This window comes from Mustela putorius, unplaced genomic scaffold (genome assembly GCF_011764305.1).
Source record: "Mustela putorius furo isolate JIRA1106 unplaced genomic scaffold, ASM1176430v1.1 tig00003858_pilon_pilon_pilon, whole genome shotgun sequence".
Classification (NCBI taxonomy): Eukaryota; Metazoa; Chordata; class Mammalia; order Carnivora; family Mustelidae; genus Mustela; species Mustela putorius.
In genome coordinates this window covers 27,638,620-27,660,736 of record NW_025422010.1, presented here as the reverse complement: position 1 = coordinate 27,660,736, position 22,117 = coordinate 27,638,620, and positions in this window count along the sequence as shown.

The window sequence follows — 22,117 nt, the reverse complement described above, 5'->3', positions numbered from 1 at the left end:
ACTTTATTTACTTTTCCTTCTACTTCCACTTCCTTCGGTTTTTATGGAGGGGAGGGTAACATTGGGCTTGAGGAACTGAGTTCTGTGTCTTTGGAATTGGGCTATTGATAAGGTAACTTCTTTGTTGTAATCTCAAGGACATTTGTAAACGAAGGGAGACTCCTGTCTTGCAGGATTGTGATCTCAGCAAGTTAACTATTTATCATTTTATGGCAGTCAGGGGTGCCTGAGGAATGCTACACCTATGGAGGGGAGTGGATGAAGGGGGGGCGCCAGCTCTAGCTTTGTCCTCAGCCAGCCTCCTGCTCCCTCATCAGGATCATGACCTGACATGATGCTAAACCAGCTGAGCCACCCAGGAGCCCCTGGTATTATTCTTTTCATGAAAAGCTTCCCAAGTCAGAACGCCTTCAAAGAAGCAGAAGCTAGATATCTGGTTCTCACTGAGATCTCAGAAAACAATGGTCCTGGCACCTGAGGAAACTGAGGATACCTACCTATTTATCTCCTCAACTACTTTTCATTCCTGCCCCCATGTGCTTGCTCCTGTCTTTCTTTGCCCTCGGATGCCTCTCTTTTCCTCTTCTCCTGCCCTTTCATGCCTTGGGGCCGCTTATCTTCCTGTGGCCAACGCTAAGCCCCCAGGTCACACTCCTTGTTAAAGAAAATGCCACAGTCATTCTCTAACCCAAAGGGTCATGGGATGAAAAAAAAAAAAAAAAAAAAAACCAAAGCAAAGAAAAACTGTTCAAGACATGGGAAGTCTTAAAATTCAGTTGTTTGATGGCGTCAGTTTTTAGGGATGTTCCATAACTATTCATGTGATTGTAATAACAGACCACCAATGTCTTCATTCTTTTTTTTATAAGATTTTATTTATTGATTTGACAGAGAAAGAGATCACAAGTAGGCAGAGAAGCAGCCAGAGAGAGGGAGAAAGCAGGCTCCCTGCTGAGCAGAGAGCCCAACACGGGACTTGATCCCAAGACCTCGGGATCAAGACCTGAGCTGAAGGCAGAGTCTTTAACCCACTCAGCCACCCAGGCGGCCCCCCAATGTCTTCATTCTTTAAAGAAACTTCATGAAAAGACAACCCCTCCTCCAATGTTGCAGCATATTCTTTTTTTTTTTTTTTTTTTTTTTTTTAAAGATTTTATTTATTTATTTGACAGAGATCACAAGTAGGCAGAGAGGCAGGCAGAGAGAGAGAGAGAGAGAGAGAGAGAGGAGGAAGCAGGCTCCCTGCTGAGCAGAGAGCCCGATGCGGGACTCGATCCCAGGACCCTGAGATCATGACCTGAGCCGAAGGCAGCGGCTTAACCCACTGAGCCACCCAGGCGCCCCAGCATATTCTTTTTTAAAGCTCGGTTCTTTTTCTCCATTTTTGCCGCCTTTAATTATTGATTGCCTTTGAAAAAAATCAATAATTTGCAAACTGAAACTGTACAGTCTCCACCCTTATTGAGCATCAGGCAGCATGCGATCATGCGTGTAAACTTAATTGTGAACAAATAATTCAGAATTCTATTAAAATTAATTTAATTACACTCTCAATGTTCTTGCATGGATAGAATGTGCATCTAAGTCCTTTAGGATAATAACAGCAGTTGAGAAATCTAAGTCAGAGGAGCAAAGAGTTCTTGGTTGTTCTGTTGAAATCGTTCCATTTTTTAGCCCTGTCGGAAGCTATTTTGTCCAAGTGAGCGGTTTCCTCGCCATGTGAGAAGATAAACTGAGGCAAATGGACTATCAGTCCAGGAGCTGTGTACCCACTGTAACAACATCGCCCCGTATCATTTGCCTTCTATGCTTTGAAATATCAGGGCAATGTTGTGTGCTGTTAGGCAACGCAGAATCCCAGCGCTGCATATTCTCTGACATTTTAGTTGAACAAATACCCACAGGACCCTCCCAGGTGGATGTAACTTGGCTCTGGGCAATTAGTGTCCAAAGCCACATTAATGTTGTCTTCCTGAGTCTGCAGCTTGACAGTCTGATAAACAATAGCACTGAGAGAGGTGTGAACTTCCACTATTTATCTCAATGGGCTGTTAACTTTGAAACCTAATTATGATCACTTAAATGCCAACACTGTTAATCATTTCACTGCTGATCACTGTACCAGAAACATCCAGCCACAGCAATGTGCTTCTTCCTGGGTCTGCTGGACTCAATTGCCATGTCCTGATGTGCTTTTTCAGAATGTCCTCTTGTTAGTAGTGTCAACCTTCGACTGTTTAAATGGGTATATTCAGTGCTTGAGCCCTTGGGTAAGGAAAGCACCTATGACTCTGGTTAAAACAAAGAAAAGAAGTGGCTATCTGCTGTCCTTTCATTTTGTTTGTTGGTTTTTAAACGCTGTGGGAGATGGTTTTTCCTGATGGTAATCTCTTAAATCCCATGAGTCCAAATCCTTTGGAATATGGGTCATCACTGGGAATAACATCAAAAAGGAACAGAGAGGGTGATTTTCCAAAAGTCACTGGGGCGAATTCACAGTATAACTGAATTTGAGGAACTTCTGATATCATAGACTCCAACCTCCCATATAAAGTGGGAATCATTTGAATACTTTCTGGGTTAGGCAGCTCACTGCCTCACAGAAAAACCCATTAGGTTGCTCGCCGGGATTTGCTTCTTAGAAGGTTCTTCCCTGAATTTAGTGTAATTCCCCTTCATATAATACTTAGCATTTGGCCCTGATTCACTTATCGCACAGAAAATGTTCATCCCCTCATCCATCTTCAAATACTTTTGTTTCCCAGGGGAATTTCTGGTCCTTCCTTAGATACTATCTATTCTAGAGAAATCATTAGCTCTCTCTGTCCTGTAAAAGGAGGACATACACTGTTTGCATTCTGAAGGATGTGTAGAGTGGGTCGGGGATGCATGTCCTAGCAAGAATAGAAGCCAGGTATGAGACAAAGGGAAAAAACAAACAACAACAACAAAAAACAGCTTTTTCTCTCATGGTGTTCCCTTCAGTTTCCCTGTCTTAGGGTCTTGGCCTTAAAGTTTATGCAACTTGTTGATGTATAACACTCAGAAATTCAATAGGTAAAATCTAAGAGCCAAAGGAAACTGGTTCCTTCCCACTCCAGAGGAGGTCTGCATAACATACACTATTTTGTCCAGGAAAATTGCCTAAAAATTAGTGGGTGTTGCTTCGCATTTGAAAGGAAAAAGAAATGATGCAAGAGTAGCCGGGAGGAAGGCCTGGCCCTGAGTTCACTACCAGCTAAGGCGGGGCCACACTTTAACTGATGTAAAATAGGAATACAGTAAAAAACAAAAATCAGAAGAAGGGTCCCCTGGGAAACGAAAGTTGTTCTCTCCCTAAGGCCAAGATAGAAAATAACCTAAATATTTACCTCTCTAACAAGCTCTCCCTCCCAGCCCAGAGGCCCTGCTTAAAATCCCACAGAACGGATCTAGGGCAGTGAATCTTGAAGTCTGGTGGTCTGACCGGCAGTATCAGCGTTATTTGGAAACTTCTTAGAAATGCAGATCCTCAGGGCACCTGGGTGGCTCAGTGGGTTAAAGCCTCTGCTTTTGGCTGGGGTCATAATCCCAGAGTCCTGGGATCGAGCCCCACATCAGGCTCTCTGCTCAGCGGGGAGTCTGCTTCCTCCTCTCTCTCTCTGCCTACTTGTGATCTCCATCTGTCAAATAAATAAAAAATCTTTAAAAAAAAAAAAAAAAAAAAGGAAAGAAAAGAAATGCAGATCCTCAGTCCCTCCCCAGACCAAATGAATCTGACACTGTCCCCAGCGCTCCTGGGACTGAGAGAGCTAGCTCCGCACGGGGTTCAGACGTTCACCAAAGTCTGAGAACCACTAGTCTATGGAAATCTGTAGTAAACTCGCCGCGACTGCCCCAGCCAGGATTGCTCTTATTTGAAACCAGCAACCTTGTTCTCTGCATCCATTAACCATTAATCCAATTGCAAAATTAAAAAGAAGGAAATCCATGTGCCCATATTTGAAATCTGTGCTCTAATGCGCCACTGACTAGACCCTGCCTGGGAGCCTGCATATTTGGCTACTTTTTCACATAGAGTCCTGAGTAAGCCCTGTGCCTGAGCTGCTAAGCAGAAAATTTAGGGAGAGATGAGATATGTGCCTAAAATTTTAAATAGTTTGACTAAAACCTTTGGGTTCACCCTTTCAAGGACATGCCTCATGCATGCAATTTAGGTAAACATCCCTAAAATCTCCTTCTGGAAAACCAAAATTCTTTCTCTCCAAACTCTGAAAATGCATAGTAACCAGATTCATTTTATTTAAGTAAAATTATTACCATTCTCCAATCATCACTTTACCTGAATAAACGAAAAAGCATAGTTTCTCCAGTAAGCTTCTAAGATTTTCCCAAGCAAGTGTCATTTATTCCAGAATAGCTCTTCTTCTAAAATCCTGTACCTCTTGACATTAGGTAGATTCTGCTGTTGATGGATACATGTCAAACTCTAAATTAAGGGCAAACCCGGCCTGAGTGATCTTCCCCTGTGTTTATTTTAGCCGCTAAAATGAGTCTATATCCCTTAAGGGCACCAAGCAAGGCAACCCAGCCATGTGCCCTTCTATTTCGCAAACTAAATTAGAAGCCCTGCTTCAAGATATTCTTAAATGGAACTATGTTTCTAGACTGTCCACGGAGAGTCAAATTCTCATTTATACATTTTATTTGCCATCTAACAGAGACACACCACACCTAAGGTTACTCACTATATAAACTTTTGGAAAAAATACTTCAGAACCAGGCAGTCCGTCGCTCTGCTCACGAGATGAAGGGGAATGCGAGAGAGCCTTGGAGGAGTCTCTCCCAATCATGGCGAGCGCCACAGGCAGTGGAAGAGATCGTCTTCCTGGGCTCAAACCTCAGCTCCTAAGTACATCACTTACTTTTTCACCTGTTTCTTCAACCATAAAATAGAGATAATGAAAGGAAGCATTTCAGAGGGTTGCTGAACAAAATAAGTGAGATAATACCTAATACATGTAAAGCCTTTTATACAATGCCTGATTTAGAGTAAGCATTTAAATGTGGTTATTACATTTCTGTTATTACCATGGCCAGGAGTATTGAGGGGAATATCCTCAGATGTCACAGAATTCCACATTATAGCAGGCCCCTAAATTTTCCAAACCCTAAAGAAAATGAAACTACAGAAACTATGATACGTGATACTACATGAATTATGAAAAAACACTTTTCTTGGGGTGTCTGGGTGGCTCAGTCCTTTAAGTCTTCAGCTCTTGATTTCAGCTCAGGTGGTGAACTCAGGGTAGTGAAATCAGGCCCTGCATTGGGCTCCATGCTCAGCAGGGAATCTCTTGGGTTCTTCTTTCCCTCTTCCTCTACCCCTTCCCAACCTCAAATAAACAAATAATTTTTATTTGAATAAATAAAATAAATAATTAAATAATAAATAAGTATTAATAAATAAGAATAAATAAAATAATAATAATAAATAAATAAAAATAAAAGTTTTAAAAACCACATTTCCACTTATTGTAATGTTTAAGGGTCATATATATTTCTTATCAAAAAGGAACCAACATGGTGCTTCAGTGGCTGGTGAACCTGGGTGGCTCAGTGGGTTAAAGCCTCTGCCTTTGACTCAGGTAATGATCTCAGGGTCCTGGGATCAAGTCCTGCATCGGGCTCTCTGCTCAGCAGGGAGCCTGTTTCCTTCTTTCTCTCTCTGCCTGCCTCTATGCCTACTTGTGATCTCTCTCTCTGTCAAATCAATAAATAAAATCTTTAAAAAAAAAAAAAAAAGGAACCAACAAAAAACAAGTGCCGTCTTGTGAAAAATCAAACCCTATTACTTCAGACTATCCTCTTCCTCCTCCTTTGTCAGCACACCTAAAACTATCTTAGTCCCAATAAGACTGAGAGAAACTCAGGTAGTGTGTTTGAATTTCAGCCAATTATTTAGTAAGGCCTGTCCTGGTGTCCTTAGACAAGATGCAGAAATCTGGTCTAGAAAGATATCTGGGCTAGAAGCAAAGGCAGGTTGGTAGATTTGTAGGAAGCTGACCATTCAAGTAAAGAACTTCGGGTAATCAGAGGCAATTTAATTACTGGTAAGAGCATGGAGTTAGACAGATGTAGAATCAAAAATCAAGTCCAGCACTTACTAGCTGTGTTCCCATTATGAAAGGTTGAATGCGGTAATATACACAAAGAATCATTTGTAATGGTAGGTACCTGGTAGATGTTCCTTCTGTTTCCCCCATTAAGTGATCCATGTCAACCCACAGGAAATGCTTCAAGGCTCAAGAGCTTTGTCTTCAACCCTGTCTTCTCCATATTTTCAATCAATTATGTGGATAAAAGTATCAGTGGCACAAAGCTGGGAGAAACAGGTAATACTGGATGGTTAAAACAGTATTCAAGAACTCCTAACAGCTTTGGAAATATGGCCGAGTTCAAAAAAACAAGATAACATTAAATAGAGATGACTATAAAGTCCTCTACTTGGTTCCAGATTCCAAAAGCCTAACTACAAATTACAGGATAGATAAACTCAGACATGTGTTCCAAAAAAAAAAAAAAAGGTAGAATATGACTCAAAGTTGAATATGATTCTGTGTTTGTGCAAAAAGTAAATTGTGGAGGTCTTTAAATACCAGGCTATGGTGCTGTAACAGTCCAGTCTGTTATCCAGATGCCAACTTTGCTTAAATCCTAGAATTTTGTGTGCAGAGCAACCATATCTAATACTATTGGATCACTGCCTATGTTGATGCACTTTACAATTCCTAGGTGGCATGTGGCATGCAGTGCCCTTGCATTCAGCTGGGGGAGCTGGAAACAGAAGGCCTTCCAAAGGGATTCCAGTGGCATCAACCAGTCACCCTGGAAAAACGGAAGCCTTCCCCTCTAAGGTTGAGTGCTCCCCCTTGCCCTCAGCACCCTCCCCTGATGCTGCTGCTCCAAAGCTATTCTTATATTCTCCAATTATTAAACAATTTCATTAAAGAAATTAAATTACATTTAAATTATTGACATTTAAAAAGTCTTCATGATAATAATATCAAATAGGAGAGAGGGAAAAGGACATACTTAAAAACCAATTATCTTGACTGAATTCAATCTTACAATTTCCCTGCAATTCATAAAACGATTTCCAGCTGTGTTTCTTTTGGATTTTGCTGCTAGGAGTACTTTAGTGAACAGTCCCAGACCTATACTATGTCTTTCTTGATTCCCCTTAGGAATCTTTAGAGCAAAATCTCCAGTTTTTCCTCTCTGAAACTTCAGAGTGATCACATGATAAACTCAAAAGACTGTAGCGCTATTGTTAGAGATACAAAGGGCAATGGGCCTGAATCTCCCCTCTGATTTTAGAAGTGCTGACTTCAGATTCCAGAGCCTGGAGGCAAGAGGAGCTGCCTCGCATCCCTTACCCAACCATAAATTTTTCCTTCTGGTTTTGCTCTTCCTGATTCCCAGGTCCCCCGCATCTTGCCCGCTGTATCACTGAGCTCTCTTGTCCGATGTTTGCTGGTTCAGATATGCCCTGGACTCTGGAGACCACCTTATCTTCATTCTGGGGATTTGGGGCATTTTATGACAATACTGAAATTCTTCAGCATTAGAGCAGCCTAACTCCCACTCTTCCCAGCACCTTGTACCCCAGTAACTTGCCTTCTGATTCCAAAAATCCCACACTCTGCTAGAGTCTGTTTGGTTCCCCTGTGTCTGAATCCCTTTCCTCACAGCCTGACCACCTCCTCCCAGTCCCTCTTGACTGGGATTGTCTATCATTCCATAGCTCTTCTCTCCCACCCACTCCCCCAAAGCCACTGCTGTTCTACCTTGAACTCATCAAAGTCATGGGAGGGCTATAATCCGCTTGCTGCTGCCTTCTGAGTTCACCACACCACCCAGTGGTCCCATGCTTTGTTTTTTCCTAAGGTAATTGGTGACTTCCTAACTCCCAAACTCAATAGATAATCCTTAGTTCTCATTTCCTTCCATCTTTTTTTTCAGTATCTAACATTACTGAACACCCTTCTTTTGTGCTCCTCCTTCCTGACAAAGATAATCCACTGTCTTTCCAGCTCCCAAATGTATATTTCATTTTGCAATTATAGTAACACCATCCTCTTAAACATCCATTAAAAATCTAAGTCTTCCAAAAATTTTTTGCATCCACTCCATCCCCATATTAACCTGTCACAAATCCTGTTGATTTTACCTCCTAAGGGCCTGCCCCTTCTCTTGATCATCTGCACCACTGCCTTAGTTCAGTTCTCAGTGACTCCTACCAGCCTCTCCCCCTCCCTCCCATCCACCATCTCATTGTCAGAGTCATAAGTCATAGGTCATGCCGGGGAAGATCCAAGTTTTGTGAAGGCTAAAGATTATCCGATTTAGAGTTGGATAAAATAAAGTAAAATAAAGTATTTCTTTTTCAAACGTGGCAAAAACAAATGGACTTGGGCACATTGCTCAAGATCTTCCAAGGGTCTTGGAAAGGTCCATGAAGATGAGGAGCTCTGAAAATTTAACATCATTACTTTCATGGTAAATACATGCCCAGCAAATGCCAGTCCTATGATGAAACCATTCAGTGGCTGGCTCCCCACCAGCTAAGGGATAGTATTCAAAGTATTTTGTAAACACCTATCTGGTTATCACTACAGTTGTATTATCTTTTCACTTTCCCTGACATATCCTGCATTCCGGTCCTTTAAAAGTGTTGCCATTCTCTAAATACAAGATGGCCTTTCATCCCTCAATACTTTTTTGCAAGCTGTTCCTATATCTGTAATGTTTTGCCTTCTTCTTAACCTGGCCTTAACCTTTCAAGGAACAGGCAACTTTTACCTCATTTACCTTACTTGTGAAGGATCCCGATACGATTTGGTCTTTTTTTTTTTTTTCTCCCTGCTAGATTTATAAAACCTTTCCTTTACCTATATTCTAATACAGCCCATTATATTGTAATTGTTCAGATTTTTTGCTTCCATCATGGTATTGTGAGGAAGAGGCCATGGTTTATTCATTTTTATTCATAACACATAGTATAGTGTTATCCCATAGAAGGCACTTAATTAATGCTTAATGAATGAGTAAATAAATGATTCTAGGTCTGATGCCTCCTGTTTTGGAACTCATGGACATCATGCTCTCTTCAGCTTATTTATGACCCCTTTCTGAACCACTCTGACAGATCCCAACTTCTAGAACTGGGTACATGATGGGTACATGATGCCCATTAAATTCCCTGAATAACTTTATCACCTGCCTGGATTTCCTGCTCTCAACTACTGAATCCATTTTTCCATTCCCCAAGCACAAGCTCTAGCCTGATGAAGACGTCTTTTTAGATGTGTGTCTCAGACATTATACTAAGTGCTGTTTTCTCTCCGTTCATTATTCACAGCACATAATGTCACAACATAAAAGAGAGCGAGATGACTTACACAACTCTGAGAATAATCTGTGGTAGTCATCATAATGTGACTGTAATAGGGAGAAGTGTGAAGGTAATGCGGGAATTGACTCCATCCTGCCTGGAATGTATTCGTTTGTTCACTTTGGAAAACTTTTCTAGTTAGAAAAAGATGGAAGAGAGTCACCTCTGCTTTTTGTCTATGGGCTTTTTTCATAAACTTGGTCATTTTACTGGCCTCTTCTCCTGTCCTTGGTCAGTGAATTGAGTTAAATGACATATTGACTGAGATGAGGTCTCTCACAGCTTGCTTCTTGGAACCAGCTATATTTACATTAAAACATGTTTGGAGAAACAATTTTCCTTCGAACTCCATAATGGTAATGAACATGCATAGTAGAAAATGGCTTTTCTACAGAATATGTCGGTTTCACCTGTCTGGGACTCTCAGGGAGTTGTCTGCAGGCATTTGAAATCTCAGTGCAGCCTCTTATGAGCTGTGTCAATATGTGTTCAACTTCCTTTTTTTTTTTTTAAGATTTTATTTATTTATTTGACAGACAGAGATCAAAAAATATATGTTTATAAAAAATAAAAAATTTAAAAAAAAAAAAAGTAGGCAGAGAGAGAGGAGGAAGCAGGGTCCCTACAGAGCAAAGAGGCCAATGCGGGGCTTGATCCCAGAACCCTGGGGGACCATGGCCTGAGCTGAAGGCAGAGGCTTTAACCCACTGAGCCACCCAGGCGCCCCATGTGTTCGACTACTTGCACAAGTCATCTCCCCTCTCTGAGCCTCCTTGCTCATCTAAGGATAAATCTATGATTATATAAGATGATTATAAAGCACTTAATGCAGAGTTTAGTAAATGTTGATTTTATTATTATTAACCTCTATGCTTTTGGCTAAATACACACACACACAAACACACACACCACTGCTTTATAGGTTGACTTAAATGCCTATCAAATAAATATCTTTATTCTGACTGCAATTAGACAAATTTGCACAACTTAAATTTTAGGTACAAAATGTATGCAAAACCAAACTCTACTAGCAAAGTTAAGGATCAAAGTGTAAAATCCTAGGAAAAAAACACATAAAATAAATAGAAGTTTGTATTGACCATCAATCTAAAATAACAAGTGGCAAAATTGTTCCTAATTGCAATTATTAAACCACTACATGTATTTGTTTCTGAACATCCACTCAAAGGAAGTTTCCAGCATTGTGTTTGGACTACATGAGCAAAATGGAATCCTCATGCTACATAAATGGCAAGGTCTGGTGACTGACCAAGTGATGTTCAAGATAGAAAAACATTCTTGATTTTTACTATCTTTTTATTTATTTATTTATTTATTTATTTATAAACATTCTATTTGTTTATTTGACAGAGAGAGATCACAAGGAAGCAGAGAGGCAGGCAGAGAGAGAGGGGGGAAGCAGGCTCCCTGCCGAGCAGAGATCCTGATGCGGGGCTCGATCCCACAACCCTGAGATCATGACGAGCCAAAGGCAGAGGCCTCAACCCACTGAGCCACCCAGCCTCCCCTTTACTATCTTTTTAAAAGGTTTGTGTTTATCTGGCTAAATTTAATTAAAGATGTTATCTTAGAAATTTGGGTACATTTTTTTGTTTTGTACAAGGGTTTTTTGTTGTTGTTGTTTTTAAAGATTTTATTTATTTATTTGACACAGGGAGATCACAAGTAGGTAGAGAGGCGGGCAGAGAGAGAGGAAGGGAAGCAGGCTCCCCGCCGAGCAGAGAGCCCAATGCGGGGCTCAATCCCAGGACCCTGAGATCACGACCTGAGCCAAAGGCAGCGGCTTAATCCACTGAGCCACCCAGGCGCCCTGTACAAAGGTTTTTGAAAGCAACCATGATCTATTAGTACACTCCTATTAATTGATGCATACTCAACCAGTTGGATAACTGGTAAGATCCGGTTCTTATGTTTTAAAACCTGAAGAAAAGCAAGCACATCCGAAACAGATTCTATTCAACTTATACCCATGACTTTTTTAACCACTCCAGCTGTGAGTGGTATCCAGTTTTCCCAGCAGATTCGCTATGCCGAGAGGTTTTTGTGAAGCAATTCGCCCTGCAGAGTCCCCAGAGCAGGAAAGCCAGCCGTGAGAAGTGTTTTGAGATCAGCCTGGAGTTTGCAATGAGAGGGAAGATTTCGCGCCCAAAGATGCAAGCTAAACACAAGCTAAAAACTATCCGTAACAGGCTGAAAGCTATTTTCATGAATTTGCTGAACCTTTTGGGGAAAAAAAAAAGGAGAAAGAAAAACCTAGGATCTTTAACAATGATGAAACCCAAATTGTGTACAACTCATTTGCCTTAAAATGAAAGCTTTTATCAGCCAAGGATGCTCCATAGCGTAGGAGACACTACCTTTCCCTTAAAATTTATTCCATAGTGGTTACTGCCTTAAAATATTCATGAAATAGAGCAGAGAATAAGCCGTGTACCTCAAAGTTCCAATGAAAGATGTTTAGATTTCATCCTTCTGTATTATTACTATTATCGACTTAAGTCCCTGAGTGATAATATTCAATCAGATTTCAATCATCAAATATTTATTAAGAATGTATCTTTTCAGGGGCGCCTGCGTGGCTCAGTCAATCGTCCGGCTCTTGGTTTCAGTTCAGGTTGTGATCTCGGGATCCTGAGACTGAGCCCCACACCACACTCTGTGCTCAGCTTGGAGTCTGCTTGGGGGATTCTTTTCCTCTTCCTCTCCCTCCCTCTCTGTCCCTTTGACCTCCCACTCCCCCAACCCCCTCTCCAGCATGCTCTCTCTCAAATAAATTAAAAAATAAATAAAATCTTTAAAAATATAGATTTGTATATATTTTCTCTCTCTCTCTAAAAATATTTTATTTATTTATTTGAGAGAGACAGTGAGCAAGAGAGAGAATACAAGCAGGGGGAAAGCAGGCAGAAGAAGAGGGAGAAGCAGACTCCCCACCGAGCAGGAAGCCTCATTTGGGCTCAATCCCAGGACCCCAGGATCATGACCTGAGCTGAAGGCAGACATGTAAATGACTGAGCCACCCAGACGCCCCAAGCATACATCTTTAAAAAAAAAAAAAGAAGAAGAAAAAATATATATATATATGTATATATATATATATATCTTTTCTATGAGTTGATACAGAATGATTTTTTAGGATACATATTTTTTTTAAAGATTTTTATTTATTTATTTGACAGAGATCACAAGTAGGCAGAGAGGCAGGCAGAGAGAGAGGAGGAAGCAGACTCCCTACGGAGCAGAGAGCCCCATGCGGGGCTGGATCCCAGGACCCTGGGATCATGACCTGAGCTGAAGGCAGAGGCTTTAACCCACTGAGCCACCCAGGCGCCCCTTCAGGATACATTTTTAAGTTTAAAAGAGGAGACACAAAAGAATGTATATAGTATGTTACCTTTTGTGTTATTAAAAAAGAGAAAATAAGAATATATAATTTTTTTGCCAAAAAGAAACACAGAAATTAAAAAACAGAAACTAATAAATTTTATTACCTATAATAAGGATGAGGGATATGATGTGTGAGAGGAAGGGATTGGAATGAAACTTCACTGAGTAAACCTTTTTACATTATTTTGAATTTTCAATTATGTAAGTATTTTACATATTCAAAAACTAAAATAAAAAAGGATGAAAAAGTACATGCTAAATTGGAATATAAGCAAAAACAAAGAAACTAAATGTTTATCAAATTGATTAAATAATAAACACACAAAGAAAAGAATCAATTCAAGTAACTTCTTTTTTCAGATTTTATTTATTTATTTGAGAGAGAGAGCACAGGGGAGTGGGAGAGGGAGAAGCAGGCTCCCCGCTGAACAGAGAGCCTGATGCAGGGCTCGATCCCAAGAACCTGAGATCATAACCTGAGCTAAAGTCAGATGCTTAACTGACAGAGCCACCGAGGCACCCCTCAAATAACTTTTGAACATAGTATTCTGACCATAAATTTTTGTGGGATATACTCTAAAGACAAAGAAGTGCAAAATAACCTTGTGCTTTACTTGTGGATATAGAATAGTATTAGTATTATAATCTTCTAATTGTTTTATGTATATTGTAAGATAAAACAAATAAGGAAATCCATTAATAAGAAATACAGAGTTTTACTGTACAAATATGAAATAAAAGGTGGTAAAGAATATGATACTGTGGGTTAAATTTGAACTAGAGATTTCAGAAGGAAATTTCTAACTTACTTCCCCTGAAATGGTCTAGAATACTGTTTCAGAGTGAGCTCTGTGGTCTCCCTGAGTCAGAATCATAAATGGTATTTTTTTTTGGAAATCTAGTCTCTTAAGCTCCTTGACAGACTTACTTAGGCAGAATCTCTGAGAGCAGGATCTATAAATACAAATTTTTAATTAAACTTTCTATACTGAGATCATTGTATATTCTACATGCAGTTTTCAGGAATAACAGAAATCCCATGTATGCTTTACCCAATGGAACATCTATCAAAGCTATAGTACATTGTCACTACCAGGACATTGACACTGATTCAGTCAAAATACAGAATATTTATATCATTTCCAGGATTTCTCATAGCCACACCCACTTCCCTCCTGTCCTCTTCCCCACATCCCTACCTCTACCCCTGGCAACTCCTAGTCTGCTCTATAATTTTGTCACTTCGAGAATGTTATATAAACAAATTCATACAGTATTGTGCAGATATACATTGTTATTTCTTAGGATAAATGCCTAAGAGTGCAATTTTTGGGTCCTATGAATGTTACATATTTAGTTTAAAAAAAAAATGGTGGAACTATTTCCAGAGGGGCTGTATTTACATTCCCACCAACAATGTATGTGATCCAGTATCTCCACACCCTGTGAGCACTAAAAAACAGTGACTATTTTGTAATGACAACACCCTACTGATAGGTGGGTAGTAAGCTGTCCTTGTGGTTTTAATCTGTGTATCCTTAACAGCTAATGATGTCGAGTATCTTTTCATATACTTTCTTACCATCTGTATATCCCCTTTGGTGAAAGGTCTCTTCATGTATTTTCTCATTTTATGATATTGGGTTTTTTAAAAAATCATTTTTCACTTAATTGTTGAGTTTTGAGCATTCTTCATATACTCCAGATACTAGTTCTTTGTCAGAAATGTGGTTTGCAAATACCTTCTCCCAGTCTGTATCTTTCTTTTTCCTTCTCTTGGTGCTGTCTTTCGCAGAGCAAAGGGTTCTAGTTTGGATAAAGTCCAGTTTATCAATTTTTCCTTTTCTAGGTTCTGCTTTTAATGTCAAGTCTAACAACTCTTTTCCCAAAGATGCTGAAAATATTCTTCTAAAGCTTTTTCCAAAAGCTTTAAGGTTTTATGTTTTACATTTAAGTCAGTTATACACAGTAAGTTAGTTCTTAGATAAGGTGTGAGATTTATGCCAATTTTTTTTTTTTTTTTTTTTTTTTTTTTTTTTTTTTTGCCTACAGATGTACAACTGCATCAGTACCATGGAATCGCTTTTGTACCTTTGTCAAAACCCAGATGAAAGTATTTGTGTGGGTCTATTTCTGAATCCTCTATTCTGTTCCATTGGTCTATGTGTCTTTCCCTCTACCAATATAGTCTTTATTCCTATAGCCTTATAGTAAGTCTTGAAATTGTAAAGAATGAATCCTCCCACTTCATTCTTCTTTTTCAAAATTGTTTTAGCTTTCCATGTAAAAAAATTAGAATAATCTTGTTTATATCTCCCAAAAAAAATCTTGCTGGATTTTTAATACAAAGTACATCAAACATGTGTAACAGTTTAGGAAGAACTGACCTCTTTACTCTGTTGAGTCTTCCAATCGATGAACATAATAACTCTATTTCTCCATTTATTTAGATCTACTTTGATATTTTTATCAGCAATTTGCAGTTTTCAGGAAACAAATCATTTGGATGTTTTAAAAGAGCTACACCCAAATATTTCATGGATGGTTTTTTTGAGTGATTGCAAATGGTATCGTATTTTTAATTTACATGTCCATAAGTCCATTGCTAATATTTAGAAGTGCAACCGACTTTCATGTGTTTATCTTGTGTCCCATGACCCATTTATAGCTATTTTTTAGATTCCTTGGGATTTTCTACTGATAGAATCATGTCATGTGCAAATCCAGTTGTATTTCTTCCTTTCTGACCTAAATGTCTTTTATGTCCTTTTCTCAATTTACTGAATTAAAGCGAATGTCCAGTGTTATGTTGAGTAAGGGTTGTAAAAGCAAACATCCTTGCTTTGTTCCAAAGTTAAAGAGAATACATTGAGTCTTTCACCATTAAGTTATAATAGTCCCTGTAGGGTTTTTTGTAGATGCTCTTTACGTAAAAGTTCCATTATTCCTATTTTTCTGAGAGTTTTTATCATGAATGGGCATTGAATTTTGTCAAGTGCTTTTTCTGCATCCATGTATGATTGCATGGTTTTTACTCTTTAGCTTACTAATAGAGTGTACTACACTGATTGATTTTTGAATATTAAACCAAGCTGGTGTCCTTGAAATAACCCCCATTTGTTTATGGTATATAATCTATTTTACACTATGGAATTGGCTGATATTTTAAGGATTTTTGTGTCTATATTCATGAGGGATACTGTTCTCTCTTTTTTTTATTATCTTCAACTGGCTTCAAGAATATCAGCTTCTTAAAATGAAAAGAAGATTGTATAGAGAGAGATTGTTGAGAATTGGGGTTAATTCTTCTTCAAATATTTTATAAAATTCTCCAGTGAAACCATCTGGGCCTATAGATTTCTTTTTCAGGAATTTTCAAATCACAAATTCAATTGATTCGGTAGTTATAGGGTGACTCAAATTATCTATTTCATTATTGGGTGAGTTGTGATAGTTGGTGCTTTCAAGGAACTAGTCCATTTCCTTTAAGTTGGTAAGTTTAGGTGTGTTGTGCTGTTTGTGATATTACCCTATTATTCTTTTGATATCTTCTGGGTCTGTAATGGTATCCACTCTTTTCTTCCTGATACTAATAATGAGTGTCTTCTCTCTTGATTGGTTTTGATTTTGTTTTTTGGTCAACTTTGTTGCAGATTTTTTATTTTATTGATCTTTCAGAAAACCCTAATTTTGGTCCACTGATTTTTCTCTAACACTTCTGTTTTCAATTTCACGGATTTTTTTCTTAAACTTCTCTCTCTATTACTCCCTTCTTTCTATTTGCTTTGAGATAAGTCTGCCCTCCTTTTCTAAATTCTTAAACTGGGACCTAGGTTATCAGTTTGAATCTTTTCCTTTTTCCCAAGGCATGCATTCAATGCATTTAATTTCCATTTTAGCATTGCTTTCTGGAATCTATGTTCCACAAAGTTTGGTATGTTGTATTTTCATTTTCATTCAGTTAAATTAATTTTTTACTTCCCTACAGATGTCCTCCTTGACTCATGGATTATTTAGAAGTGACTTGTTTAGTTTTCAAGTGTTTGGAGCATTTCCTTTTATCTTTCTGTTAGTGTTTTCCAGTCTGGTTCCATTATTATTGGAGAATTGATCATCTGTATGATTTCAGTTATTTTAAACTTGTTGAGGCTTGTTTTACAACACCCCTCTTTTTTATTCTGTTTTTTTTTTCTACTTTCTGATGCTTCAAGCTTCTTTTATTATTTCCTTTTGCTTAGAGAATTTCCGTTAAGCCATTCTTTTAAGATAGATCTGTTGGTGATAAATTCTCTTACTTTCCTTTCATCTAGGTTGACAGCTCTTTTCTTTCAGCACTTGAAAATGCCACTTTTTTTCCGGACCTCCATAAATTTAGAGGAGAAGGACACTTGTTCAAATTATTCCCCCTAAAAAAAATGCCAATAATAAATGTAAAATGAATGACTGAATTTTTTAAAATCACCATTTTGCAAACAACCAATATAATAATTATTCTGGTAAGCATCATTAATAAGTGATAAAATTAATGAGTGAACAGTATATACACATCTCATTATATTACCCCATAAATTTCTAACTAATTACAGAAAACAAAGGTGCTTTTACAATGGAACAACTTGATGGTCACCACCTTCACCACATGGTCGAAGTTAGCATTGCTATAGAAGAACACTGACAATATGTGCCTCCTAACAGAATGTGATACAGTAAGAAGTGTGGACCCTCACCTATACACTACTGTGACAAAAGTCAATCAATCAATCAATCAAATCATAAAAATTGAAAGCAGACACTCAACCAGATATTTGTAGACCAAAGTTCATGGCAGCGTATTCAAAATAACCAAAGGGTAAAAACAGCCCAAATGTCCATCAGTGGAGGCAGGGATAAACAGAATGCGGTACATACACACAATGGAATATTACTTTACCTTCTAAAAGAATGAGATTCTGACACATTGCATCAACATGTATGAATCTTGAAGCCATTGTCTATATGAAATAAGTCAAACACCAAAGGATAAATATTGTGTGTTTCCACTTATACGACGTGGCTAGAATAATCACATTCATAGAGACACAAAGTAAAATGGTGGCTAGCAAGGCCTGCACTGGGGCAAAATGAGGAGTTACTGTTTAATGAATACACAGCTTCCGTTAAAATGAGGAGAAAGTTCTGGAGAAAGTGGCGATGGTTGCACGGCGATGCAGACGTGGTTAATGCTCTAAAGTCACAGTGGTAAACTCCTGAGTGGTTAAAATGATAACTTTTATCTTATATACATATTCTAGGATGATTTTAAAAATCTCATCATGAAAATCAAGCCAGGAAATTTCAGAATGTGGGATATTTTACAACATAGAGGGCCTAGACCATTCAAAGAAAGCAGGGTCACGAAAAATACAAAAAGATGGAGGGGAGGTTGTACAGACTTAGCTAGATCAGTTGCACCAAGTGTGAATAATTTAACTGAATCATAAATTTCCTCTTGAGAAAGCTATAAAGTACATTTCTGTGATAATTAGGGATATTAGATCTGTTGTATATAAGAATACATAGAATTATTGTCAAGTTTGTGGTAATAATATTGTGGTTATCAAGTAGATAAATGCTGAAGTATTTATGAATTGTGATGTGCTCTCTACAACTTACTTTCTTTTTTTTTATTTTTTTTTAAGATTTTATTTATTTATTTGACAGACAGAGATCACAAGTAGGCAGAGAGGCAGGCAGAGAGAGAGAAGGAAGCGGGCTCCCTGCTGAGCAGAGAGCCCGATGCTGGGCTCCATCCCAGGACCGTGGGATCATCACCCAAGCCAAAGGCAGAGGCTTTAACCCACTGAACCACCCAGACGCCCCTACAACTTACTTTCAAATATAGACAGAGAAGAAATGTGGCCAACATGTTAGTAATTGGCAAATATGGGTGAAGGGGTAGATGGGTAGTCACTCGACCAATTTGTTTAACTATTTTGAAAGTTTGATATTTTTCAAAATTAACGACTTGGGTTGAGAAATACCATTTGCTGACTTGTTCATTACGGCAAATGGAGCAGGAGCAGGGAGCCCTTCCAGTCCCTATTCTAAATATACAAAAATTCTGGATGAATGTTTTTTCCTTAATACATGGCTAGACTTGAAAGGAAGAAAAAGGAGCTCAAGTTCCAGAAATGAACAGAAGTGAAAGGCAAATTGTTGACTGGAAGCTGAACTGAACAACAGCCCAAGAGCATCCAAACCAGGAATAGATGTTGGAGGCTAAAGGGAATGATGTCCCCACTCCTGTGAAGAGAGTAGCCAGGCTTAGCTTCCAGGACCCCGGAAGGTGGGAATTTTTAAAATTTAAAAAAAAAAAACTTCACCCTCCCAGAATTTATATGGCTGCCAGCTAGCTATCTGTCTAGAGATAGGAGTGGGAAAAGAGGGGAAGAAATCTGAAACCCAGCCCAGCCCCCTGAGTGGCTAGGAGCCATGTCCCCACTAGTCCAGAATCTATAAAATCCCAGCAAAAGTGAATAGAATGATCCCCACAGGAGCACCTTCGTCACCGATGCATCAGTGCAAACCAGGCCAAGGCAGAAACAAGGGAATTTATTATTACTTTATTGGGCTTTGCTTTAAAAAAAACAAAAACAAAAACACAGAACTCTCAGCTCCCAGTAGAATGTTCTAGAATTTCCCTTGCCTCTTTGCAGGAACTAGAGGGGAGAAGACACCCAAGTGAAGGTCGCTGTGGCCTCTCCTCCCTAACCCAGCCTCTGAAAATACCAACAAGCATCAAATTTTTCTGCATGGTCCCAGTGTTCCTGATTATTAAACAATCATCCTTACTTAGAAGGGGCAATGTCAGTTTTTTTTCATTTATCAGCAAAGGGATGCAGTTTGCTTTCTAATAAAGATCCTATTCTCTGGATCTTTCAGTCCTTGATGGAGATGCACCCTCTCTTCCTACCTTCGTTAGGCGTTTCTGAAAGTGACTTCTTCCCTGAGACCTGTCTTTTATGTTCTGATGATTTACTGAAGAATGTTTCCTTCCAGTTCAATGATCTTTCCTTATCTCTTAGCATTTTCTTCCTCACTGTTCTATAATCTACTAAGGGCTGCTTATGGCATCTAACACGTGACAGCTTGCAAGGATAAAGGACACTGATGCACACATACCTATTTAAAACAGCACTGCTTAAAAAAAAAAAAAAAAGTTTTATTTATTTATTTATTTATTTGTCAGAGAGAAAGCACAAGCAGAGGGAGCAGAAGGAGAAGCAGGCTCCCCACTGAAAAAGGACCCTGATGTGGGACTCAATCCCAGGACCCTGGGATCATGACCTGAGGAGAAGGCAGATGCTTAACCAAATGAGCCACCCAGACATCCCAAATACAGCACTGCTTTTTACTTTTTCTTTCCTTTTTTTTTTCTTTTCTTTTCTTTTTTTTAAGTAGGCTCCCTGCCCATTGTGGGGCTTGGACTCACAACCCTGAGATCAAAAATTGCTTTTTACTTCATCTAAAGCGCTAGATATTGGCCTGATTGAAATCCCATTTTGGGTATGAGAGAATGGATATTGATTTTAGGGAATGATCAATAATGATGGTAACTGTGTTTGGCTTTTTTTTCCTATTCTTTCATCCATCATTGCTCACCCCAGCACAGTGACCTCCCCTCAGGACCTGTATTCTTCTCCCAGGTCTGTCTAAATCATGGTCTTCCTTTAGAACCTTCAATAATGGATGCTCGTTGGCAAGTCTGTTCTCTTGTTAGATGATTATAATTATCAAGAAATGTGTTTTGAAGGTGATCTGAAAACTGTTCTATCATTTCCACCCGTCGATCCTAACTCTGCCCCAGAGGTAAAGCAGATCCTTATGATTTGAGGATTCATATTTGCAAATTCACCTACAAGCTAAAATTTTTCTCTATCCCCACAATCAGGACTCCCAACACTTTTGTGGTCATTTTCAGGCATGTGCAGAAGGGTGACAATTTCGAGGAAGCCTCCCAAATGAGGTCAAACAAAGGGACACTCTGCCTTCTTGCTGCAGCTGTCACATTACATAGAAACGTCCCTTTTGCCATCTATTAATGCCATATTTTACATTTGTATGTGCTTTTTGTTGGTGGTCTCACTGCTTCAGATGGCCCCTAAGCAGACTGCTGTCCCGAGTACAAGAAGGCTGTCCTATGACTTACAGAAAAAACATGTGTGTTAGAGAAGCTTTGTTCACGAATGAGTTAAAGCACTACTGGACATGAGTTCAATGTTAATAAACCAACAAGATGTATTTAAAATGGTGTCTAACAAAAACACACATGAAATGAGGTTATGTGTTGCTTGGTTGATAAATATGTTGTGACCAGAAGCTCCTAGAAGCTTAACCCTATATTTCCTCCCAGGAGCGATGGTTCAGTATTCATTAATTCATTAATTCATTGTTCTTGGTAACTTTACAGAACATCTCTCTCGTGAGTAATGGGAATTAACTGTCCTTCTTCATGCTGGGGCATAGTTCACCTGTTATCAAGAGAAAATGGCTCATGTGGGTTTCACTTTTCTAGAAATGGGATGAAAGGGAAAAGGAATAGATATTAGTGAGGAGGATTGGGAGGAAATTATGGTTCTAAAGCAGCTTTGAATTTTTCCAAGTTCTTATTAAAAATATAGAGTATTGCTCTCAGGGCACGATGAGAGTCAGGAAGAATTAAGAGCATTCCAATAATAGTCATCTTAACAACCACCTCACTTGTGGTGCACTTTACATTTTATGAACTATTTCCATGGACATTATTTCATTTTCTTTGCACTTACAGCCATACTATGAGGTAAGGGGTGGGATTATTCCTATTCCTGATGAGGAACTGAGAGCCTTTGAGTGGAAGCAGATCGATCAGGCTTCTCAGCTTATCCGTGGCACAACAGGGGTCTGAACCAGACCCGTGGATGTAGTTTGCTCTTGCTAACAGCTTTCCAGGCAAGCCGTGCTTCTCCTACCTCTGTTTGCTCTTCCCCTTTATTAGTGCATCATTCTTGACCCTCAATTTTGTAATCCATTAAGCTAAACCCCTGTTAAAAAACCAAGCCCTAAACCTAAAATGTGTGTGTCTTAGTCGCACACACAGCAACTTAGGAACCCGATGCTGTTCAATGTGCAACTATTAAGGGCAGGTTGTAAGCCCAACTCCAGACAATGTGGATAGGAAAGTCGAGAAAATTTTATCAGGGAAAATAAAATGAACATACATAAAACACTGACATTAGTGACTTTGGTGTGCAAACC